Source organism: Homalodisca vitripennis, chromosome 6 (assembly GCF_021130785.1).
Source record: "Homalodisca vitripennis isolate AUS2020 chromosome 6, UT_GWSS_2.1, whole genome shotgun sequence".
Lineage (NCBI taxonomy): Eukaryota > Metazoa > Arthropoda > Insecta > Hemiptera > Cicadellidae > Homalodisca > Homalodisca vitripennis.
In genome coordinates, this window is record NC_060212.1 from 144,508,883 (window position 1) to 144,520,000 (window position 11,118).

The following is an 11,118-nucleotide window of genomic DNA, read 5'->3' on the forward strand; positions in this document are numbered from 1 at the left end:
GAATTAAAATTTAACCCCTCGTTTAAAAGAGGAGCCTTAGATGCAGCTCACTAGCGTCCCGCCATAAAATTTCATGCAAAGATACTGTTTTTGTATATAAATAGATTACATAATAGGAATGGAGCACAATAATTTATTTCTAAAACAGTAAGAAAACACCGTAATCGTGGTACAGGGAAACCCTCAACTTTCCCTAACCCGGAAACTACAAGTAATTAACTTGTTTTTGTCTGGAGCGTTCGTGGCTTCCGTCACCTTCTTATTGTACCAGAGCCGACAATGCGGATGGAGGAGTCGGAAGAGTTTCCTGCGAATTAATCATTTAGAATTATGAGGTAATCGTATTTATCGTCACAGGCTGATTAGAGTAAAGAGAAATACTATTTTTGGTATATTGATGACAAATAAGGACTACGAAATCATCATCCAAATAGCAAGGAAAATGTTTTCACCAAGGAAGCCTTCATAAAGAGTTCTAACTGTAGACAAACTGATGCACTGCTTAAGTTGAAAAAACAATATTGTTATGTCCAAAATAATGAAAAAATACATTGGATAAATATATTAAATGCCACTTGCGCATTAATGAAATATTCTTCAGAGCTTGACTGTCGATCATTGTACTTTGAGCATTTTTTAAACTTTGGTTTTTTATGTAGACTGTGTATACGAAATCAACCTTTTCAATTAATTGTCCTCGTTGTAGTAAATGTAAACATTTTTTTCACCGAAAATGACCCCACAGCCGAAAACTACAGCATTCCCAAAGTGTATACATACCACATGGTTTGTGGAAAAGATAAGTGCCAAAAAGGCGCAAAACATTTTGAAATTTGATATAAAATATAAAAACTTAATGGGCCAGACCGGTATGCATTGTATTTCAATATGACGGCCGTTAAATGTTTAATAAATTCACAATTTAGTTACTTAAGGACAGAGAGAAAAAAATAAACATGACTCTGGAATGCTAATGACATTTCTTTAAATCTTTCTAATAAACAATGTTTCTGTAGCCGAACGGTTTTCCAGATATTTATTACACGTAAATCCCATAAGAAGACTGAGCCGGAAGAACTAAGTTTTTACATTATTGCCACAGAGGTTGAGTTTTGTTCTATTCTTAGGTTATTTGCAAGAAGACATAAACTAAATAATCCCAAATTTAGTACATTTGACATTAAGTTTTCATTTATTAATGCACACATAATTATAGATACTAATGCAGTTTGAAAAATCCTGCACTAAAATTAAAACCATCGTTTACTTAACTTGTTTAAAAACACATTCCACAAAGTTATCTAAACGAGTTTTTCATAGACATCGTTGAGTTCCAACGACATTGAGCCTACTGGAGTCGTCACAGCTAAGGGCGTTCTCGTAATGGCCCCTATCCATCAATGGCAGAGTCTAAAGTGTGCGGTTAGTAAGTAGTGAGTAGCAATCTTGACATTTACAACAATTGTGTCACTCTACTGAAGGTCTCAATCACCAAACGGGATAATGTTTTCAATGATGGCTAAGGTGCTACTGCTAAGGTCATTTTGGGGATCTTTGCAGTGGATTGGAAGAATCGAGGTTTCGATATGATCCATAATGTGCGGCGAACGTTTTGGTCCCAGAAGGATTATAGTTTACGAGTCAGCAATAGGTTCATTTCCTCTAAAAAAGAAATCTAACGCCAGTCGCCGTAGTTTTGATGGAGGTCGAGATGAGACGGTATCAAAAGGGTTAAAATTAAGAAATTATAAGTTTTTCTCAGATCAATTGTTTTTGACTTTACACTCCTAAACTAGCTATCAAACACGTGAATAAGCGTCAGATGACCATATACAGGCCCTAAAAGTAGCGATTTTTGTGCTCTTCATCTATTTGTCTGAAGGCCGATTTTAAGTGACTAGGAAAGATATACTCTGGGCATTACATATTTTTAATCTTCTTGAGAATCTCCTCTCTTAATATCTACCAAAACTAACGTAGCACGATCTATTTCCCTCTGAGAAATAAACTATACTTCACGAAAACCAGGTTTTGTGCCTATAAAATGCACATTATTAGTTTCTCGGTTAACAGACTATTACATCTACAGACACACTTGCTCAGATGATAGCTGTAACCTATCTGCCTGCTGTGGCTTATCAACTAGTACCAAACACTAACATATATATATATATATATATAATATATATATATATATATATATATATATATATATACTATTCATTGAAGGAGGAGCTCTACTTATTGGAATACACTATTTTCTATTATTTGATGACGATGGCATCTTTGATGTCGAAAGGCTTCGTGTATAAAAATAAAATAATAATAATAATGTATAAAATAAATATTATATATTATTATTATAGTATAATATTATATTATATAAAAATTATAAAATAAAAAATCATTAATTAATAGAAAATAAATAAACTACTTTTAATTATTTTGCATATTTAAATAATTTTATAAAATATTTTATCGCTAATAAAAAAAATAAAACAACGAAGTCAATAACCGGTGTACCATAATATAAGTCTAGTGATACGTTAAACGTAGTGGAATAATGAATTTAATACACCCCTATATACTATTTAGCTTTCCTATTTCATAAATACTAATAAATAGTATCTCGCCTTTTATTATTTGAACATGAAGATTTACATGTAAAACAAATTTTATTAGAAGAATAATAAAAAAACGTGGTTAACACACATCGGTACATATTCAATGATTGATTGAACACAGCGCGACTATTAGACACGTGAATGTGCGGGATTCGATAAGTACATAACCCTTCAAGTCCACGGTTCTCTACAAAAGGGACTAATGTTTAATCTCAGCTTCTCAACTAAAATAGTCAAATTGTTTGTTTCAAATCTTGTTTTTAGAGAAAGGCATTTTTGTGGAACACTTGGCAACTGAAATGTACGTAGTGCTCGCTTTAGACAAATTAAGTATTCAAAAGGAATAGAAATGTACCATTTAAAGTGGGCTAGGGCGGGTGGTGAAAGTCACGATGGCGGCAGTGACAGTGACGTGACAGCGACACGCAGCCCAAGGGTGAAAGTAGCCCGGATTGCTGAAATTGGAGTGATTGCCGGGCAATCTGAATATGTCGAAAGGCGTAGAATGAGTGACTAACTTCCACCTCCAGAACTGGTCATTCCGACATTCTCAGCCTTCACTTTACACGAGGAAACAGGAGTAAAAGTAGTAAAACTTAGTAATTTTAGTGTTTCTAGTTTTTACTTACGGTTCGGGCTTAAATCTTTGACTAAAGCATATTTAGTTGACTATAGTTGTTTAGTTTTTATGTTAACCAGAAACCCTAAGAATGTCATGTAAAATTTCATAGAATAGTTCCAGTAGTTCTTGCGCGATTGAATAATTTAAGAGACACTATTAGATTTCTATACAGGGTGTTCACTAAAGGTGTTCCGATACCTTGGGATTTTGTTCTACACATAAAATGAGCAAAAAAGTTCAAATGAACATATGTCCTATTTATTTTTCAGCCTATCTGTATGTATGTGTCTTTTTTATAAAAATAAATTGTATCTTTTGAATCAGTTAAGATAAAGTTATGAAACTTAGTATTGTAATTAATTTTTGTAGACCTTTTTGAAAATAAAATATTAACAAAATTCTTTTATCCGTCTCAGAATGGCGTCTGTTTAAAAATGTTTGCTCATTTGTATGTGTAGAACAAAATCCCAAAGTATTGGGAACACTTTTACTGAACACCCTGTATAATAGTATATACTTTAATATGTGACATATTAACACATACAACCCCACTATACCAACACATTCAATATCATTTTATGATGACTAAGTGTGTAGGGTTTTATTATTTAAACACTGATATGAAACGCAATTTCATGAATAAAAATGTTAATGTAAAAGTGGCAAGATATCTTGAGAAATGTTTCATCTGTTTGAATTGATAATTTTGCATGAAAATTCTTTTCTACATAGACAAGAATAAGTTCTGAGATGGCAGAATGAGTCTAACCATGCAATTTGGTTGAGAATCGCTGAAGTCGATCACTCAGTAGGATGACAAAATTTCTCCTTTGTTTGCCGGGGATGTAATATTTCTTTGCCGTATAGTTGTCTGTCGTTCTATCTTGCAATAACGAAATGGGCTATATAGCTGAAATTGTGCAATGAACCTTAGCGAAAGCCTGTTTGTGCGACACATGGTGTGGTGTAGTTATACTTGCTTTCTTTGAAGTTTGTTATTGACGATAAAAGGTTTGAGAGAATAATAGGATTTCGGACATTTGCCGTCGTTAATATCTCCCCCACCTGACGAAGAGGATAGATTCCAATCCTCGAAACGTTGTGTTACGTTCTACTTTTATAACTTCTACTTTCTTAACAATTACTAATACCACGACATGTGAAGTTTATAACAAATACTAATTTTTACACAAGTAAAGAGAATTCAAACGTCTAATGCACATTTAAGCAACTATTACAACAGTTTAAAAGCAGTACAGTAGTTAATATTACTCACCGCGACTACGAAACGTTATGATGTTTTAGATTCTTATCACATCTGAAGGCGGTATACGTTTGTAAGGACAATGTCTTGGACTGCAGAAGACATTAAAATGGCGGAGACCCCGACCAGAGACTTATCATTATGACAGGCGTACGTGGGTGCGTGCGGCGTGCAGGGGCGTGGGTCACCAACCTCGAGACTCATGCATTTCCTATTGAAACATTCTTGTCAGCCCTGATTTCTTCTAAACCAAACATGACTCATACCAACAGAGAAGGGCATTTCAAATATAAAATTATATTCTCTGATACGAAAATTGTTAATTTAACAGTTTCACATATTTAACAACTCACAACTTTGGAAGATCGCTTTTTAAAAAACCGAAACCTTATTCATGACGGCAGAGAACGGCTATTTTCGAAGTTTCTTACAGGAGATATGGTGGCATAGAACACTTCGCAGATCAAGTAAAGGAGTCGATTAGATCCTCTTATCTAACTTTAGATGCTAGAAGGGCTTAAATCAACTTGGTTTTAACATATCTAGAGATTTAGTTTGTCAATTTATCTTATGATCCACGTGGTTCATGATTTTTATTTATAAGTTAGAAGAAACGTGTCAATTTGAACGTCTTCATAACAAATTTTCTGGATTTGGTTTGTATTTTGATGATTCGTTTGAGGCAAGAATTCAGATGAATGTTCTGCTCAAAAACAAATGATTGTATGCCACCATTCACGTTTTCAATTGGTGAAGTTTTTGGCACTCAGTGACGTCTTTAAAGATGTCCGTCGACGTTGTTCAAAAACACCTTTCGTAGTATTGTATGCATTTATACATTTTTAACTCTTCCATTTTTAGAATTTACGTTGACAATTTTACGTCAGAGCAAAGAATTGAATTAAAAAAAATTAACATATTCATAGTCTTTGAACGTTCAAGAATCACTTATTTATTCCTTTTTACACAGTGAAATAGTGGATGGCTAAAAAACTCTCACATGTTCGAGATAGAATCTTACAATCAACAGAGACTGAGGTAAAACAAAAGCTTATCTATGAGCGATGCGGTGACTGACTGCGGGCATTGTCCATTGTCTACTCAAGGTCTGGGCGTTCGACCATCTTGCGTGTGTGGAGTTTAGATCCGTCTAATCTTTACAGCTGGTTCTAAAGAACTAGAACCAACCTCGATGAAAAGATTTTGGGATTTTCTATTATTTTTCTAGACTTCACAGATGGCGTAACGTTAATGATGATAGAGGGATATTACTAAGAAGGAAAGAATGTAGGGATTGTTCTCAACCAGAAGAGAGGAATCCAGTATTTCCGTTGGATGTTTGAAAACCCTTGAGGAGGAAATTTAAATTTTTGACGAAGAAGCGAATTATGTACGGAATAATTATGATTAAGTACCTTGTTTTCATAAGAAAGACTAAAATTATAAAGGAATGTAGATCAAATCCTATCCACGCAATAGGCTGACACAAAGGATGCCAATTTATCCCCAATTGCTCAATCGTGAATTACGATAGCAATTGCTACAGAGGAAACGAGAAGTAAATTCCTCGCTATTGCTGATGGTTGCGTGCCGTTAGGAGTTTGTTTTCACGAAGGCACAGTTTGGTAATTAACTAGGGTACTCGATACGGCTGTTGGAGATGTGGCTAAGGAGAGCATACGATGGGTGAAGAAGCCGCATTTCGGAGTTGGGTGCGACGGTGCCGGTGTGTGTGCAGTATGGACAGTAGAGTACAGTGTGGAATAATACTCGTGATGTGATTTAGAATAGTAAAGTGTTGGACCTTGTGAATTCATTTATAAAGAAGATTGTGATAATTATCTAAAATGTCTTTCAAATGGCTTCTGGGCTCCAGGATAGAGTATTTTGATAGGCTTCGTTCTGGTGAGTTTCTTTGGTTACTAGAAATGTTAAGATTGGAATTCTCAGAAACCTATTTAAATTTATCGCACACTAAGTATTCTATATTTAAAATTTAACATTTTCATACGTCAAGCTAAATTCTTTCATTCAAATGACATAAAATAATTGATCAAATAGAGATTTCCTGAAGAGATATTACATTGAGTTTTATGGATGTTTGAAGATCCATCTGGGGTTCCTTGTTTACATTGGTCAGGTGAGGTTAGAACAAGTTTATACAGCCCAACAATTTGTCACTTTCTCTTCAACCAACTGGTCCGGAAACTTCAAAACTGGTTTGCATTGTTGAAGAGACTAATTTGTAGAGATGTAGGCTTACGAGTTTACACTTCACTATTAAGCATATGAGTTGCAGTTTTAGCCTTGTAGTTCTTAAAAAACCAAATGGTTTATTAAAAGTATCTATAGTAACAAAATAAATTTAATTTTGAGTTTTATATAATACTAAAATTTAAAGCTGTAGAACTTAATTTGAGACTATATAAATATATTTTTCTTAACTATTATAAGAAAAGAAAAAGCATTAAGAAACTAGTTTGTAATACCTACTTAAAATCTGCAAACGGGCAGTTCAATGTAGTACATTATGAGAAACCAAATATCAACAGCAGTATTTCGGCAACTGGGCGGTTTCTGTAGTATTTTTCGCTTACCATTATCGTAATCACAAGAAACTATACGATGTTTATCCTACTGAAATTGTTTTCATGACCTCTTCATATAGAGTAAAAGTTAAATAGAGAATGTGTCTTTGCAACACAACTAATGGACAGTTGAATGAAATCGACAAATTAGTAGACGACGACAAACGAATCATCTTGAGTTCAACAATCTGGAAAAAATCTCTGCTTACTTAACTATCTTTCAGGCAGTTAGGCATTGTAGGCCAAGATAGAGCAAGATGTTTTCTACATAGAGATGAGGCTTCGTACAAAATTTGAAGTCTATAGGTCTTTTCATTCTCCTGTATGAACAGGCTTTGCTAAAGCTCAGCCAATTAACATACTTTGGTTGTTTGTTACTGCAGATACACCGAAAACGATCTTAAAGAATGCGTGAAAATTTCGGAGGTAAGATAGACACTATCAGTCTAAATTGACCAAATCTGAAGAGATTGGACGGGTTTTTTCTTCCATTCCAAGTATTTTAATCGAAGTTTTGAGGTACGTCCCAAATTTTTATTCCATAGATAGGATACCAGAATCATTCCACATATCCTGTCTCTGGTTTGTTTCACCTATTTTTGTCCCATCCTTCTTCTCGTTATCGCTTCTTTAGGTGCAAATTTTGAAATGCTATGTTAATGATTTATAGAGAGTAGTTTGAATCTCATTAAATTCAAGACACAACCAGCTACTGTAACCGTAAACTTGATGGTATTTCAATACATTTTGAATGCTTTTTCTGTAATCAACACAATTTTTCATACTAAAGAAAATGCAATATAGGTGAAGATCACACCTAGAAAATATGCTATAAAATTGCTACTAAAAGCAAAATTGCGAAGGTTCGTTCTACAACCACATTTTAGCTAGGATTTTGACAAGTAGGCCTACAGACTCTATGCCACAGAGATAAAGCACGTGTTAAAAACGATTTGAGCATTTCGTATCCAACACACACATTCAAATGTTCTGCAACTTTGATTGGAGAGGATGGCTTTCCCTTCTTCCAAATTCACATGACTGAAATATAGCCCACTATTCCTCCTAATACATAGTATCGTGACAAGAAACGGCTCTACCCCCAACCTTACGCATCCTGAATATCCTGTCGCTCCGGAAGGAAGCGCAAAATTCCTCTTAGGACCTTTAAGTGTAATGAAAGGTTTTCAGCTTCTATTTATAATAAACTAATTATAATACAGTATGTAAATATTAGCCAAGTGAAAATGCATACATGACCGATAATCCCAAAATGTACTACCTTTTCAGTTATATATACCAGGAAAGAGATTTTGTGACCCCAACGATGGACTGACTGTCTATCCGGTCTATCCGTAGGATATCCTAGGACGAAATGAGCTATATACTCGTTCTTGACGGTTTGCATGAACTTCTGCGAAGCCCTTTACGCAACAAATGAAGTAGTGCACTCCTTCCTACTTGATATTATTTAGTTGAACATACCTTGATTTATTGGTTGTACTATAAATTCAACTTGCTTATTTGCTCTAAGAACCAACCTTTCATAACTGCCACCCAGGCTAACGTCAACCCCTATTAATAACTTGTGTTTCACTTTTACTCTCAAACGAAAAGCAGTCTTTATCTCAAAACACAAGACTGGTTGGAGCTGATTTGCATGACAAGCAGGTGGGTTCTGAACCAGCAGCAGTTGGGCAACGTGGTCACACCACTGTCCACTTTCACATGGCGGCGCAGCCGGCGCGCACAGGAAGGCCTGGCTGAGCCAACCAAACCAAACCGTAATTGGAACCAGTTTCGAACACGCTGGATTGTTTTTTTACCGGGTTACATAACTCGAATTATCGCAGGCTGTTGATAGTAGGTTTACTTCTGTTCTTGTGCGAAACCAGGCTATAGTCCTCGAGGACTTCGAGGTCGAAGGCTTCTAGAATCATGGATTGGAATTGAGATTATGGGAATGGATTGAAAGAGGAAGAGGTTTGTGTGTTTAACGGAAGATGTGTTTATAACCGGTTGGAAGTATTGGTTTATTGTTATAATCAAGACTAAACTAAGTATTAAATTGATAGATCATAAAAAATAAATTGTGACAATCCAATTTTCAATATGGTTATTACTAAAGTTTTAATATGAATGGTCAGACATACTGAAATCACCAAGAGTAAAAGGTTTTGGATGAAGGAGTCTGTCTAGACCAACAGCATCTTTATTCGTAAAATTAAACGTCTTGGAGGAAAAAACGGGTCTAAACATATTTGCAGATGTTTATTGACTTCGGGAATCGAACCCATGACTTTTAGATTACAGAGTCGCAGTCTTTTCTATACCGGACTGCTCTTCTATACAGGTAATGGTTAATTGTCTTGGATAGTTCAATTACTTAATCAGAAAATTTGTTGTATATACTGTAAATATAAAACGTATCAGTTATGACAAAGTTATGCAAGAAGTTGTAATGGTCTTTAGGGATATTCACCTCCTTTAATGAAATACTCAAATTTTAAAATAATATAATTATAAATGAAAATTTCTGCGATATTTTTACCAAAATTTGGAAATTTATCATTCACCCTTTCACACCCTTACATTCACTGCAATTAATTAAATTAAACTAATTAAACGCGTAAGGGTATTATCAAAACATCTCGGTAAAGGAAGTGCAGTGTAAGGTCTGAAAATACATATTCTATCCAGTGAATTGAAATTAATAATGAGACATAATAAATAAACCTGCACGGAAGTAATTATTTCTATACGCTTTCTCTAAGGCATGTTTCAACGTTTTTTCAATGAATAATAATTAACAAGCCTATATAAGGGAGATGGGCGCCCAAACGTCCTAGTTGATACGGTAGAAGGAGTGCGTCTCTCGTCTTGTAAAGTTTTGAACTTTGTAACAGATTGTCTAACGTACTAAATTGTGGACAGTTATTGAATTAGGTTGATATTATAAGTAATCTTTGAAGATAACAAACAATGATCCATACCCCCCCCCCCCCCCACCCCCCCCCCCCCCCACCCCCCCCCCCCCCCACCCCCCCCCCCCCCCACCCCCCCCCCCCCCCACCCCCCCCCCCCCCCACCAAGCATTTCTTCATACAAATAAGCATGATAATTGTCGGAATCAATTAATTTATCATGCAGTAGGTGAATGCACTACTTATTTATAGTGAAATATTGAGCTTTGATCCTTAAGATAAAAGCATAGAACACCATTGAAGTCCCACTGAGAAGACGATAGACCTTAAAGTTGCACTTGTTTGAGAATTCCATTTAATTAATAAACATTTTCATTATTTGAGAGTTCCATTAAATCAATAAAAATTGTCAAGGCATATTTAATTAAACAGTTTTGTTTTCATAAATAAGAAATTACCTTAGGATATTGATCTAGATGTCAGTTGCAGGAATGAGTTAGTAATTTGTGAATGTATTCTGTGGCTAAAGGTGAACTTAAATCTAGTTGATTATTATTTATTTCACTTCTAAACTTTGAAAAAATGATATTCTATTTTGATATTAATGCAAGAATCTGATTAATTATTAAACTGCTATGAATGTTACTTTTGTAGTCCTGTATACAATGTTAAAAAAATACCTTGGAAACTGAAAACAAAAATAACTGTTATCTACATACCTTATATATTCAGTCAAGATACTCACACCGTGTTTTGCGTAACACGCGTTGTGTCGGTAAAGTTGCAAAATGTCACATGCATGGCTAGTTTCATTAGGTTACCAAGTCACATTATTAAAACGTCATACGATAACAATCGATTTGTTTACCAATTTATGAATTCTGCGATTTTATATTTGCCAGCAAAGTTACTCATACGTTCCATATTAAAAATGTTTACTAACGCCCAATCAAATCCTATGGCGTGACATGCATCATCATGGAACTCGATGTCACGCATGTAAAAATGGATCTTCATCTCAAACTTCATGTCTATAGGTCAGTTAGATCTAGATATATTGTACGGACGGACAGACAGACAGAAATAGCCTCGAGTG